Raw genomic sequence first — 15169 nt, 5'->3', positions numbered from 1 at the left:
CCACACTCCTGGAGCAGCCACTGGGTTAGTCCCCTTAGCTGCTGTGAGCAGGGTCTTCGTCAGAGCAGCATGGAGCCCTGAGGAGTATGGCAGGCACGCCAGGTGCTCTCCGCTGTGCTAGCGGTGCCCCTGCCGGGCAGCTCTGTGCCTGCAGCAGCCTTTGGGTCTGGCCCGGGTGGCTGTGCCTTGGGCTGGGATTCTGGTTGGCTGCTGAGAGCGTGCTTACTCCCTCTGGTTCTGCTGCAGGTGCACGCAGGCCTCTACCAGGCTCCTCTGGCTCCACTGCCACTGGTGCACATGAGCCCCACCCGGGCTGTTTGGTTGTGCTGCTGCAGCCTCGCACAAGCCTCTCCTGTACTCCTCAGGTGCCATTGGTGCACGGATCTGCTCCTGGTCCCTTCTGGTGCTGCCATCCCTGGCACGCACTGCCACTCTCCCCCTACTGGGCTGGTGTGTCGGGGTCTGCACCAGTTTGAGGAATGACTGGCAGGCTGCTTAGTGCCGTGAGGGGCTTCAGAGCTGCACTGCCTTCCTGGGGTTTAGTGTGCCTAAGTTTCCCCGGGATTCCCAGTTGCTGGCTAATTGTGCCAGGACAACTTCGTCCAGCTATGGTGTCCCTGTCTTTTTAAGACTTGCAGAAAGCACTCGCTTTTCTTTTGTCTCAGGAGTGCTGGTTGCAGGGAACTGCCCACAGGTTTTGCTTTTCCGTTTCTCTAATATCCAGCACCCCGTGCACCTTGTGTCTGCATTCCAGGTGCGGATTTCTAGAGCTGGTTGTTTAGCAGTCCTGGGCTTTCACTCCCTCTCCATTCTGACTCCTTTCTTCCCACCTGGCTTTGGGGTGGGTGAGCATTCGGGTCCCGCCTGGCTGTGGCTTGTATCTTACCCCCTTCATGTGATGTTGAGTTCTCACAGATGTAGATGTATCCTGGCTGTTGTACTGCATCCACTGGTGTCTCTTTTAGGAATAGTTGTATTTATTGTATTTTCATAAATATATATGTTTTGGGGAGGAGATTTCCTCTGAACTACTCATGCCGCCATCTTCCCGTGATCCTTACCTTAATGTAATTTTGTTTGCGCTCATAGTTATTTTGTTTTGATACTTGAGATTTACATATAATTTTGTGAGAAAAGCAAAAGTTGTTGGCTACTATTATGTCCTCTGTTTTCATTTCGATTTAGTATCAGAAAATGAATGTTGTGAACAAGAGTGAGAGTCATTACTTCTCAAATTCTTCATCATATAATGTCTTCAAGTTTGTGAGTGCACAAGACTATCCCTAAAGACTTTGGTTGTTCAGTTTTTATCCTTTCCAACTGGATATCCTTTAGTCCCAAAGAATTAGAGTATGTTAATAATGGTACTCAAGGTGATGCTGATAAATAATATATATACTACATCATTAACTTTTCTATATTAGGAGCTTATCTCAGAAATAAATTTTATATAAACATTACTCAGGATAGTCTATCTTCATATTACTTGAAGGCATTAAAAGAAAAATAGAAGAATGTCACCTAGTTATTTCAATAACTCTACAGAGTACTGTGAAGCTCTAAAGCTATTATAAATGAAGGTAAATTTATCTGACCTATGAAGTCAGATTGTTCCCTCTATTGACACTGCAGAAAGGGATTGCCAAGTTGATTTATAAGTACTGTGGACACCACCAGATTCTGGCAAAAGGTTGTCAGGTTTACACAGTAGTCCATGTGCACTGGGGTGGCCTCATGTGTGACCTGAATGTTCAAGTCAACAGGGTAGAACAGGCATCTGTAACTTTTGCATGCTTGTCAAAACCCTTAACTGTACTAGAAATGTCACACTCCTACTCATCAAAAATGTATATGAATGTTTTTTTTAAAAAAGTGCTTCTACCTTTTATAATGCTACTCCTATCCTAAACCACCAGCTTAAAGCAGAAACCTACTACTCACTGTTCTCAAGATAATTTTAATAAAGACATACAGAATAAATGAGCTAGTATTAGATCATGACCTAAAACTACTTTCTGGAAAATTGATTGAATTTTATTTTTAACATAATTAATTTGTCCTGGATTGGCCATAAGTATGTTATTAAAGCCTGGAAAAAATTGAAAAATGTGTAAACTAATCCATTTCATTTCTATTACTGAAATGAAGAGAAATCCAGATATGTAAAAGAAATGGAACTGACACTTTTAGAAGCAGGGTGAAAGTGATGAGGGATTCTTCGAGTGTGATGATGAATCCCCTTTCCCCAGAGGCACACATTTGTGTTCATAGTAAAATATTAGTATCTGAAAGTCAAAGGGAATGGGCTAGACTCCAGGATAAGCACAGAACATTCTCCTATACAGGGACTCACCAGACCAACAGTAAAGAGACATGCATGGAGGACAGGGATCAAGAATGGATCTGTGGATTTATTGCTTCCTTTTTCATCTTATGGTGGGAGATAAATGACAGATCCTACAGTTCCCCTTCTTTCTGGTCCTGCAACAGTTTGAATACCAGCCTATCTAAAAAGTATGACAGCAGGGAGTGAAATCACAGCCTGATAGCTTCTCTGATTAATTTTATAATGTATAATACTTTTAATTAAATCTGGGTAAGAAAAGCCTAATTTCCCTTTTAAAACAAAAACTTCAATATTTTTGTTCATATAGGCATAATGATAGTATTAAATAGAAATAGGCTTTTCCACACTATGAAAACTTTATGAAGTATTTGTTTATTACAATGTACTTGCATGTTAATTGCTTAGTTTCTTACTTAAGCAAGCAAATAACCTAGAAAGGATACCATCATTACTCAGCAACGAAAAGCAGTGGCTGTAAATTTATCATGAATTTCAAGTTAATAGTCTTTGCCGGTGGTTGCACTAAAAGGACAATATGGAACTGAGAGAGGAAACAAAAGCTATTTGACAGATCTAAAGGACATAACACCACTAAAAGAAAACTAGTATTAATAAGCACGCTCTTCATCATTTCAGTTATACTATAGCTCTTTGATTTCAAGCTATTTTTCCCTATTATTCTTTTGTCCTTAAAATGATAATATTTCCCTCGTAATAGGTTTTATTAGTTGTCGTTAATAGTACTTTTATGAACAGCATTGTGATAGCAGTGAATTAGTATTGTTACCTTGCAAACAACACTTGTAACTAATTTTCTTTGTCAAGAACTATTTTTAGATTTCCCATTTATGTGATGTGTCATATACGTTTGTACTAGAATGAGTGGAATCTTTATCAAATTAAAGTGAATAAGAGGTAGATTTCATTAAACTCTAGGACTATACTCATGTCTCCATAATTAAGTCTACCTTTTTTGTATGTTATTTGCATTCTACTTAGCCCCTCTAAGCCTCAATTTTACCATCTGTAAAGTATTGATAGAAATAACTGTCTTCTCTGGTTGTTTTGAATTATATGAGATAATAAATGGAAAGTACATAGTAAATGTTTATTTTTGTTTTGGTTGCTACTGTTAATACTTTTCCTCATACATAGTTGATTCATCTGTCCATTTGCAGAATATTTCATATAATTCTGGAAAATGTTGGTAGTAATTACCTAGGATCACATTAGTTGTATTTAAGGTAATACTGAATATTTAGTACTCTTTGTTTCTGCTAAATACATATTTATATACATACACACATTAAGTATTTAAGATCAAATTCATATAATATATAATAGATGAAATTAGTCATCACAGAATGTCAATAGACACTTACATAGACATTAATTATAATTTAAAAGGCTATTTATCAACAAAATATATATTTTTCTGCTTAAAAAATAGGAAAAATTTCATATGCTTGCTATGTGTGCAATTGTGTAGAACCTACATGTGAATACAGTAAAAAACTGGAACATTGAAAATGTTTGAGTAATGGTTATAACAAGATTGTAAGTAATTTTTTAATTTTTTTCTTTTTATCAAATATCTTCATGTATTGTTGCAATTTACTATGTATGATGAATCATAGTAAGTTAAAAATATGTAATGCCATTTACTTTCTGGTGATATGAGCAAGTCAAATGATTTATGGGGGTCTTATATTCTCTGTATGGTTGGTTTGGTTGAAAAAATGTGTGTGTGTTTGTGACAGAAAGAAAGAGGAAGAGAGCTTTATCTATTTGTTAGACATTTCCTGTCTACATTATAAGTTCTATAAGAGAAGCAGGGGCAGGGAAGTATATTTCACAATTACTCTATAGATAGGTGCAAAACTCAGAGGAGTGTGAGCCAAAATTCTGTCTACTGCAATAATTGTTCATAATACTTTATTTTTCTCACTAACCAACTGCCATAGATACATACTGCATTTGTGTACTGGTGCTAAAACTAAACAATTTGACCTCAGGTAGAATAGGATTCTTTCCTCTTGTTTCAGTATATATATAATGCCATATCACAAACTTTGTTGGTAACCAACCTAAACCCATTAAGTGTGGAGCAATTGTGGTGGTGCCTGGTACCACTAATTAAAGGAGCAATTGTGGTGGTACCTGGTACCACTGACCATACATGAAAACGGATTTGAATTATACCTAGATGCTTACTTAGCAAAATGAGAAAGGTAATTGTGTAATATTTTACAAGAGCAAGGGGAAGGTTACAAATAGTAACACTGCAAAATGTATTCTGATCTGCTAGCACACAAATCAAAAAAGTCTTGCTGTACTAATCAGTACTATTCTACATTTATGAATTATAATTTACCATTGATAATGATAGCAGCTCTCATGTACCTAGCACTCATGATATGCCAAGCTTTGTGTTAAGTATTTTACATGTAAAATCTCATTTCATTCTTTTCATAATCTTATCTTAGGTAGATTTGATTATCTGCATTTAACATATGAAAATAACTAAGGTACATAAACCTTAATTTGGTGGCCATCTACTCATTCTTAGTAAGTGTAAGAAGCAGGTCTTAAAACTCAGTCCAAATTATTTAATTCTATATGTTGTTCTTTCATTGAATTTGTAAAAGCTCTACAATGCCCAATGTGGGATTAATGGGATTAATACATAAATCAAGTAATATAGAAATCAAATGTACAAATGCATATGACCTGATTGTTTCTCCTACAACTCCTGATGAGTAAAGACAAAACAGTTCCTACAACTCGTGACTGTCCTCACATGGTTTCGGTGTCCTTGAGGAGCATCACACCTTAGGGCTGGACTCAAGGTCAGATAATGATTGTGTCTTGATCATGTGTTGAACCCCCTACACAAAATTCTTTGGATGTTTGGGTTCATTTGCTCAATAAATATGAGGAGTGCCTTTTCGGCATTACTCTTGAGCTGTTATACCTTGAGTCCCCTGGCTGGTCCTTTCAGATCTTCGATAACTCATCGCGTCTCCTCCCTTATCTGCGGGTCAGAGGCAGGGAGGGACCAACACCCAACATGATGATGATAATTGAAATTCAGATGGTTATCTAAGTTATCTAAATATTTCCACAAAATGTTTTGATGGTTAAAAGATCTTTTGGTTTATCTTACAGCTCTGTCCACATAGCAATAAGGCTGCTTGCAACATGTGTGCAAAATTAAGTTAGTTTTCGAGAGAATTTACATATCTTTTAATAAGGTAGACAATGGCTTATTCAGTGCAGAAAAGTTGTTATATAAAGATAAAAGCTAGTTTCATTGAGTAGGACTTTTCATGGAATAGTGCTTGTGAAGTCTTTAAATGACTTTGGATTTCTTGGTCTTTAAGGATGTTAACATTGTCCCTAACCTCTAACCAATCAGTCAAACTGATGAAAAAGTGACAATTACAGAATTCTTTGCCTTTGCCTTAGATGGCATTCTTTTCATTTTGTTTTAGAAAAGTCAATTTTTCTCTAATTAGAGAGATAATGGAAGACTTACTGAGACTTTAGGTAATTAGATATTAACCCAACCCATTTCTATGCCAAGGTGCTTTGGAATAATAAAGGTGCTGACTTACACCCTTGAAAAGGATGCCAAACACTAATCTCATACCAGTGAAAGACTAAAAAGTGTCCCACAAGAGAAGCAAAAGGATTTATGGAAAGCAACCACAACTACCCAGTCTCTATATTTCAAAAGACAAACTTTGAGTCTGGCTATGCAATCATGGGAGAAGAAATTTCTAAGCAAAACTATTTCCTACCGACTAGTCCTATTTTTGCCTTTGCGTTTGCATGTGGTTTCTCATTGCTGGATTGCATAGGCAAGACTTTTCTGGTTGACAACTGTCAAAAAGCATGGCAAAATCAAGTTTAGCTACAAAATATGGAATTCTCAGGAATGTGGCAAATTCCAAATCACAGGATAAAAATGTATCAATTTTGAAATGCAGATAGGTAATAAAAACATGACCAAGACATTTTCATCCAGATGGCATATTCTGACAAAACAATTTTATTCAATGAGGGTTTTATCTGTGGGAATTGCGATACAAAATTGATTGCCCTAAATTTTTCTTAGGACTAAATATGGCATTAAAAAGGTAATTTTATACTATAGATTAAGCATGAAATAAACTAAAAAAGGTAGAAAATAAGTTAACAATAATCTTGTAGTTTTAGAGAAAATACACATGTTACTATTACAATTAATATCACTACTTCTACTACCACTACTATTAATAACTAACATTTAATAAAAATTACTGTGTGTTGAGGTCTTTTATGTCTATTGATATGTTTAATGTTAACAGTAGCCAGAGTTACCATTACCAGTTGAGAATATTGAGGTTTAGGGAAGCTGTGAAACTTGCTAAATTTCAAAAAGCTTGTAAATGAGGTACCCAGGATCTAACCTCAGATATTTTTAACACTAAATGGGTGAGCTTTTTTCCTATACTAAACTACCTTTTACACTGAAGAATTAGAAAAAGGAAGAAAATATTTGATGAAACTGCTTAGATTTGCTAAGGATTCTAAATCTTGGTTCAAAATACTCTATAGATGTTTATTTACTGGATTTGTACCCAGCCAATTATTCCAACTGAGAAATAATTAAGGTATTTTACACACTACTGGAGAATATTCTTAGTAGTTATTGTCTACTTATGACCTTAATCAATATATTGTGAAGTGAGGAACAATATTAAAAAAAGAGATTTTTTAAAAAAGAACTATTCTTTTAACAAGAAACATCCATATTTGGATAGCTTAAAGTTTGGGGCTTTTTAAAAATATTATTATAATTATGAAGAAATCTGAGGCCAGAATGTGGAAATGTAGAGGATGAATAAGGAAACTTAAATGAAGTATCAAACTATCAATCTTCAACCAAATGTTACTCCTCATGGAGAGGGGACAATTTCCAAAAAGGTGATAACAATATATTCTTTCCAATTAATTCTCACTCTTGCCTCTATTATGTTTCATTCTCTAAATCCAACATTTAAAACCTAACACTTTTATACTGGAGAGGATGTGGAGAAAAAGGGACCCTCCTACACTGTTGTAGAAGAGTAATTTGGTGCAGCCACTATGGAAAAGCAATATGGAGGGTTCTCAATAAACTAAAAATAGAAATACCATATGACCCAGCAATTCTACTTCTGGGAATTTGCCCGAAGAAAACAAAATCATTGATTCTAAAAGGTACATACACTCCTATGTTTATTGCTACATTATTTACAACAGCCAAATATGGAAGCAACCAAAGTGCCCATCAGCAGATGTATAGATAAAGAAGAGGTGGTACATATACACAATGGAATATTTTTCAGCCATAAAAAAGGAATCCTGCCATTTGCAATAACATAGGTGGACCTAGAGGGTATTATGTGAAGTGAAGTAAACCACACAAAGATAAATACCATATGATTTAACTTATACGTAGAATCTAAAAACAAAACAAAACAAAACAAAACAAAAATAAGACACTGAGAAGTGACTGGTGGCTGCTACAGAGGGGGATGTTAGGAAGAGGGTATGAAATAGGTGAATGGGATAAGGAGGCACAAAAAGTTAAAAATTAAAAAAGATAAATAAAATTAATATGTATTTCACATGAAGAAAAACACCTTTATAGATGACTTTTGAATTTTCTGTCCTTGACTGCAGTTGTTTCTGACAGTATGTGTTGCCTGCCTTTGAAACATGAACAAAAAAATTTAATTCCATTTTTGGCACTGAAGACCTGAATGGAGCTTTTCAATGTAGAGGGGCACAGTGAATAAATGCCTATCAGAGATTGGTTCTTTAATAACTACAGAGGCTTCATGAGATTAAAAATTCAGAATGAAAGATCCTTGCATTAGCAGAACCAGGAGAGGAGTTTCCAAAATCTACTAATCTAAATCCCTTAAACTTGAAATATAAAGTATTTTACTTTTCTCAAAATTCTTTCTGATATCAGTCTCAGAGCAGTTTTGACCCTAGTAAATTATTTGTAAAGAGTCCCAAATTAAAGAAACTAAAAATATGAGGTCAATAACAGAAAAAAAAAAACCTGACATCACTGTTTTCATAATTTCATAATTGGGTCATTCACAACACCACTAAAAATCCCTAATAATGTTTAATTGAATTTCCAATTGGAATGACTTGTTGGGTACATAATTACAGATAATATCTTTTTATGAAAAAAGCTTCACATTATTTTAAGAAAAGAAAAATATTACATCATATTTTAAGTTGTCTTGGATATAAAGAAGCTAATTTGAGAACTCCTTTTGAAAAATAAGTTTTGGCTAACTAACTAATCAAATTCAGCATTTACTGTTCTATTTAGAGAGATCTCTAGATTTCTCTGCATGTTAAGCGATTTTCTGATGGGATTATGGAAACCAGTTTCCTTCAATGTGTCAGCAGAGATAAAAATGATACAGAATATGTAATTTCTTTGGTTTATATGATGCATCTTTAAAATAAAATCAGAGGATATTGCTGGAAGAGTAAAAGTCTTTAAAGATATGACCCAGGTGCACAACATACAAAGTACAGTTTCTATGAAGAAGGCTTAGAAGTAATGTAATTATTCAAGAGCAATTCAAAAGCTCATTCCTTAACTAAGTGTTTATATGTGCTCAGAAAATGTGATGAATAAATCATATGGGGTTCAGTACTTCTCTTTGACATTAATAGGGTGCCAATAATTTGTTCTATTAATGAAAGCAACATATTGTTGTATTTATTTGCCAAATCCTTCTGGGTAAAAAAAAAATAGAAAGAAACTACATTCTTTTTTTGGTTACTAAACTTCCAGTAATTGAGATTTTTCTGAACTCTCTCCACTTGGTTTTGGTTAAGAAGGCAAAACAACAGTAAGTGAAAAGCTATGCCCCTAACTTAAAGGATTCGTTATTTCCAACATGAATATTATGGCTCAAGGTCACTTCTCTGAGGCCAGTTATATAGTACTGAAATTACTGAGACAACTCCAGTCAGTGATTAAGCAATCCAGCTACCAGACAAAACAATCCAAAAAACAGAAAAGAGAGTTTGAAAAAACTGACTCTCTGCTGGATAAAATTTTTTCAGACACTAGCCAATCTCGCACTGAGCTTCATGATATACAGATTCGGCATGAGTAAATAGTACATGTTACAGAATATTTTAATACTTCATAATGTGCATAGTTAATATTACTGTGCATCTATGTGCATCTATAAAAGTTCAAATATTTGAAAGGTGTGTAGCAATTCAACCTTCTCAGGGCTCTCTGGGAGGTGTACATATTGATTGTACTTTTCCTGCAGCACACATTTCCCAGGGGCATGGATGGAGATTTGCAAAATTCATGCCGGTACTTGAAAGGCAAAGAAATGAAAAGCCAAATTGTGGTATATTATAAGGCACTCAAATTAAAATATATTGAAATCTGGACCTGTAGAGGCTCTCATGGAAATATTGATTTACTCTGGTCTTCAAACATTGCACTTTTCATTCTTCATAGACTGATAAACAAGCTTATGCCCTATTTATATAATTAACATTTATTGAGTATCTCAGTGTTTTAGATATTGTAAGAAAATTATTATTAGCAGATATTCAAATGTAAAGAGCACAGGAAATGAGCCATAGGTTTTTTGTAATGTGAAGGCAGTGTATAATGATGGAAAAAGCATAGCTCTTGCCCAGATGTAGGTTTGTCTTCTCCATCAGTCACTGACCCACTGTGTGACTTTGGCTGAGTTAGTCAACCTCTCTTAAGGCTCTGTTTCTTCATCTCCAAAGAGAGCTAAAAGTACCTGCCTTTACATAATGTATTTTGTAATGTTCCTGTCACATAGTAGGCATGCACTATATGTTAGTTACCATCCTTCTTACAAAAAACCCCTCCCTATATTCTGTGGAATTACAGACCACAAAGGTGCTGTCTTTGTTCCCCTTTGCTACTGTCAATGAATTGTCTTGGTCCCCCTAAGTAAGGATTAATGAAAAAGTTGTGTCACTGGGATAACATGGGCAATGATCAATACACAACTCAGCCATTAATGAAGAAACCATCATGCAGGGAATAGGAGCATGAGGGAAATCAAGAAATCATGATTGACAGTTTCAGATATTTGACTGAATAACTACAGGTCACCAAAACACACTGGGAGAAGCCTTCATTGCTGAGCAAAGAGTTAGGCAGTTCTGGCCTTAGCTATATCCTGGAGAATTCCTCTCATTCAAGGCTATATGTTATATATAAAATAAAGAAAAAATAACTTGTCTTAGTAGAAAAATGATCTAAAGGAGTAAGTTCACACAGTAGAAAATGCTTTTCCAAAAGCAAAAATATCACTTGAATGCAAATTTTAAACTGTTAAGATGATCTGTGACTGGTGAAAATACATTCAAATTTCTAAGGTTTTAATAACTCCTTGCTAGCCCTGCAAATGGAAAACTGTTGGAGGTAGGCACCTGTCTTTTTTTTTCTTTAGCATTCCTATATAGTAACTCATTTTAAAATAAATGCAATATTCATGTCAGGGGTGGTATTAATTTAGATAGCAGATTAGTCAAAACATTTTCCTGGCATAGACCTAATCTCTAACTTTAACATGCAAATTAATGTAAAAATAGGATTAAGTTTCAACAACTTTAAAGGAAACTTGCACTGGAATAAAACTATTTATTAGGAAAATAGTTTTTTATTAGGAAATATCTATGCTAATAAAATATTTTCATACTACATACAAACCTTTCTTTGAACTTATTTAACAGTGATAGTAGCTGTCTGTCCATTTTCCTGTTTTGCTCTGCAAATTCTCTAAAGGATAGAACTACATGATGTCAATCACTCCACTGTATCATAAAAAAGAAAGTAGGTGACTATGTTTTGTGGAGGGCAAATAAAATAGAAAAAAAAAGTTAGTTTATCTTGTAATAGCTTCATAACCATGAGCAGAAAGATTTACTGCATAGTCAGTTCTGACCCTTTTATCTGGAAGGACTAAGGCATGCTTTTACACTGCAATGATGCCAGATTTGGTTATGCGAAATAATTAAAAACCAACAGTTTACTTGTCAATATTTAGATTATCTAATCTACTCAATGCAGCTATTTAATTCAAAAGATGACCTTTTTGTTGGCCTATTTTCTCAATAATAGCAACTAATGTTTTTTTTTCCTATGCTATAAAGGTGACAGATATTATTGTTTTATGGAAAATCTGTTAATATCATCCTGCTGCTTCCGAATCATACATTTCCTATATCTTATCTATGTCATATACAATGAGGAAAAAGGACTATATCTTTTATTTCCATTAAAACAGTAGTTAAAAGATTCTAATTCCCCTATCAAAATTGTAAAACTGAATGTTAGGGACAAAAATGTATCACAGATACTGGAATTGTTTCCTTTCTGGAGTGCATGAGAGAAACACTAGTAGTGATGGGAGATAAGTCCTGTGAGAAAATCTGATTTCATGGCTTCTCTAGAGAATTTGCTTTCAATTGCCAAATGTGGTGACTACTTATTTTAACCGAATAATGTCAATATTTGAGTACTAGGGCTTTGGTTTATTTTTTTTCTCTTCAATTGTAAGAAGTACATATTTAAACAAGAATTCCCTCTGCTGATGGTACATCAAGTAGGATTATAAAATAACCAAAAAAAAACACAAGAAATTATAAATGTAAAGATTAGCCACTATTCAGAAAACTAATAATTAGCCAATGTGGAACACCACTGGTTTTAGAAGGTTTATTGTACCTTGAAATGGATTCAAAGTGAAAAATAAAACTAATAAAACTAACTTGAAATCAAGAAAGAGCTATTATAATTAAATACCTACTATGTATCCAGTAGGTTTGGAGAATTACTTATTACTTATTTTAGAAAGCTGAAAGATTGGTATCATCCTTATTTTACATTTCTACTTTTCTTAAATGTTTTACATATCAAAGTTTATTCCTTATCTATTTTTCATCTAATAGAAAGTAGGTGAGCTAGAAGTTTTGTTGAGGTAAAAGTCACATAGATAAATCATTTGGCTACTCAGAAAACACAGAACTTGAGAAATTCATTATTTGGTCCATTTCTATTGATCTTAAGTCCTTTTATTACTTGGAGTTTCAGGTGAACTAAGACTTACGACTAGAATCTACAATATGCTAGATTTAACCAAAAAAACTGCATGTTGATCATTTCTCAAAAGTCTGTAAGCATCACAAAGGGATTCATATATTCTTGAGATTACATTTCTCCTCAGTGTTTCTGCTTTTCACACATACCAGACAGAGAATGGATAGAATAAATTAAAAAGTATTGCAACTCAGAAAGCAAAGTGAGGTCAACAGAAAGAAAACCAAGTAGGCATATAAGTTTGGGAAGAAAAAAGAAATTTTAGAATTTGTTGGTGTTTATAAAACTAACAAGTTCTTATTTCCAAACTTAAAAATGAGTTTCCAGTCCAACTATTTTATTGCTCTGTGTGTCAATGTGGACAGAAGAGCAAAACGCGACAGAATATTGGAAATGATGGGAAAAGGTGTGCAGAGTCAGGTCATAAAGGAAAATGAAGTGGAGTAGCTTACAAGTAACAAGGGGCACAGCAAAGACAGCACTGCAGTGAACTGGCTGGGGAAAAACAGAGCAGGGAACCAAGTAAGAAAAAAAGAATGATGGCTTGGCTATGAGAAGCTAGAGTATCTGGAGATTGAACCAGACTTTTCTGTTTCCATTCATCCATCAATGGGCAGTTGGGTTTCTTCCACCTTTTTGCTATCGGAAAAATACTGCTATGAACATGAGTGTACAGATACCTGTTTGGGTCTCTGTTTTCAATTATTTTGGATATATACCCAGAAATGGAATTGCTAGATCATACATATTAATTCCATTTTTTAATTTTTTGAGTAACCACAGTGGCTGCATTTTACATTCCTATGAGCAATAAACAAGTGTTCTAATTTCTCCACATCTTCATCAACATTTCTTTTTCTGTTTGATAATAGCCATCCTTTTGGTGGTGATGCTTGCACGACAATGTAAATGTATTTAATGGCATTGAATTGTTTTTTGTTAATAGCCATTTTAATTTTCTGAGCAACCACACTGGCTACCGCATTTCACATCCCCATAAACAATACACAAGGGTTCCAATTGCTCCGTATCTTTACCAACATTTGTTTTGTTTTATTTTTTGATAATAGCCATCCTACTTTCTCATTGTGGTTTTACCCAATGACTTAGTATACAACTGTTCATTGTATTGTCCTTCTTTCCCCCTGAAAGGGGGTGCACCATTCCCGGAAGTACTGCAATACCAGGTCAATGCATGGAGTGCATGGAGCAAGCTCCTCTTCCATCTCTCTGCTCCAAAAATCCATTTAATATGCTGTCCTTGGATAGAGGATGTATCAGATGTTTAAGTGGTAAGAACCGATACTACACTTGATCTCCGCCAAAAGGCTGAGTAGTAACCATTGTGTTTTGTTATAATCCTTTTTGTTTCTTTAAAATCAGTAGTAATGTTCCCTCTTTCACTTTGGATTTTAGTTATTAGGGTCTGCTTTCTTTTTTTCTTGGTCAGTTTAGCCAAAGGTTTGTCAATTTTGTCAATTTTTTTGAAGGGCCAGTTCTTGGTTTCATGGATATCCTCTATTGTTTTTCAATTCTGTATTATATTTATCTCTAATCTAATCTTTATTTTTCCTTCTTTGAATTTAGTCTGTTCTTTTTGTTCTATTTCCTCTAGATGTAAAAGTGCATTGTTAATTTGAGATTCTTTTTCCTTTTTGGTGTAAGCATTTATAGGTATAAATTTACCTTAGACTGCTTTCACTATATCCTATAAATTTTGGTGTGTTGTCTTTTCATTTCAGTTTATCCCAAGATATATTCTAATTTCCTTTGTGATGTCTTCTTTGATCCACTGGATGTTTAAGAAATTTCTGTATACTGTGGATTTCTTTTTGCTCTTGATTCTAGTTTCATTCTATTGTGATTTGAAAAGATACTTTATATAATTTCAGTCTTAAAATGTATTGACTTATTTTATTGTCTAACATACTATCTTTTCTGAAGAGCTTCCATATGCTCTTGAGAAAAATGTATATTCTATTGCTGTTGGGTTAAGTGGTCTGTACATGCCTATTGGGTCCAATTTTTCTACAGTGTTGTTCAAGTTCCCTATTTCCTTGTCAATCTTCTGGTCAATCCAGGTTTGAGTCTTTAAATTTCTTACTTGTACTAACTAGTTTGGTAAGGCCTATTCTTATATTTTAACCCAGAAATATAAAATATTACTAACAAATGTATCCACACATTGAAAATAATTTTTTCCATTCTTACTTATGCATTTTTAATTATCATCAACTGTTAGTGATCTACATTTGTTTATAGTTTTCTTTTTATTAGCATTGAAATACCTAACCAATACCACTGTACACTGACACAATGCCACACTTGCTTTTCATATCCTTTGTTTCTTTTCAGATACCTGTAAAGCTCTACTTCTGCATTGCTCTAACAACTCAATGCCTACTTCCTTAGGAACTGGAATGCAAACATACTGAATAATAAATCTGTTTATCTCTTCACATTCTAGTAAAAGTGGCATGCAAAGACAAATTTTACTCTTATTCCAAAGAGGGTTTCCTTATAAGGGTGTAGAATCATATCTGTACCCAACTGGGGACACCTTTCACTCTACTGTGTCCTAAATGATCACTACATTCAAAGCTTATGTAATATTGAAAAGAAAGCAAAACACATTTGAGAAAAATCTTACA

General features: G+C 34.4%; 1 protein-coding gene and 1 non-coding gene across 4 annotated transcripts in view; both read right to left on the bottom strand.

The window, feature by feature from the left end:
* Positions 1–15169, bottom strand: part of PCDH11X (protocadherin 11 X-linked) — a 797150-nt gene that overhangs the window by 277136 nt on the left and 504845 nt on the right. The window lies entirely within an intron of this gene.
* LOC118967621 (U2 spliceosomal RNA) lies at positions 13669–13859 on the bottom strand. The gene has a single exon (XR_005054828.1). It is a non-coding gene; the product is annotated as a U2 spliceosomal RNA (small nuclear RNA).

The sequence above is a fragment of the Manis javanica genome, chromosome X (genome assembly GCF_040802235.1).
Source record: "Manis javanica isolate MJ-LG chromosome X, MJ_LKY, whole genome shotgun sequence".
Taxonomy (NCBI): domain Eukaryota; kingdom Metazoa; phylum Chordata; class Mammalia; order Pholidota; family Manidae; genus Manis; species Manis javanica.
Note: the sequence above shows the minus strand (reverse complement) of the source record. Positions and strands in the feature narration are given on the sequence as shown.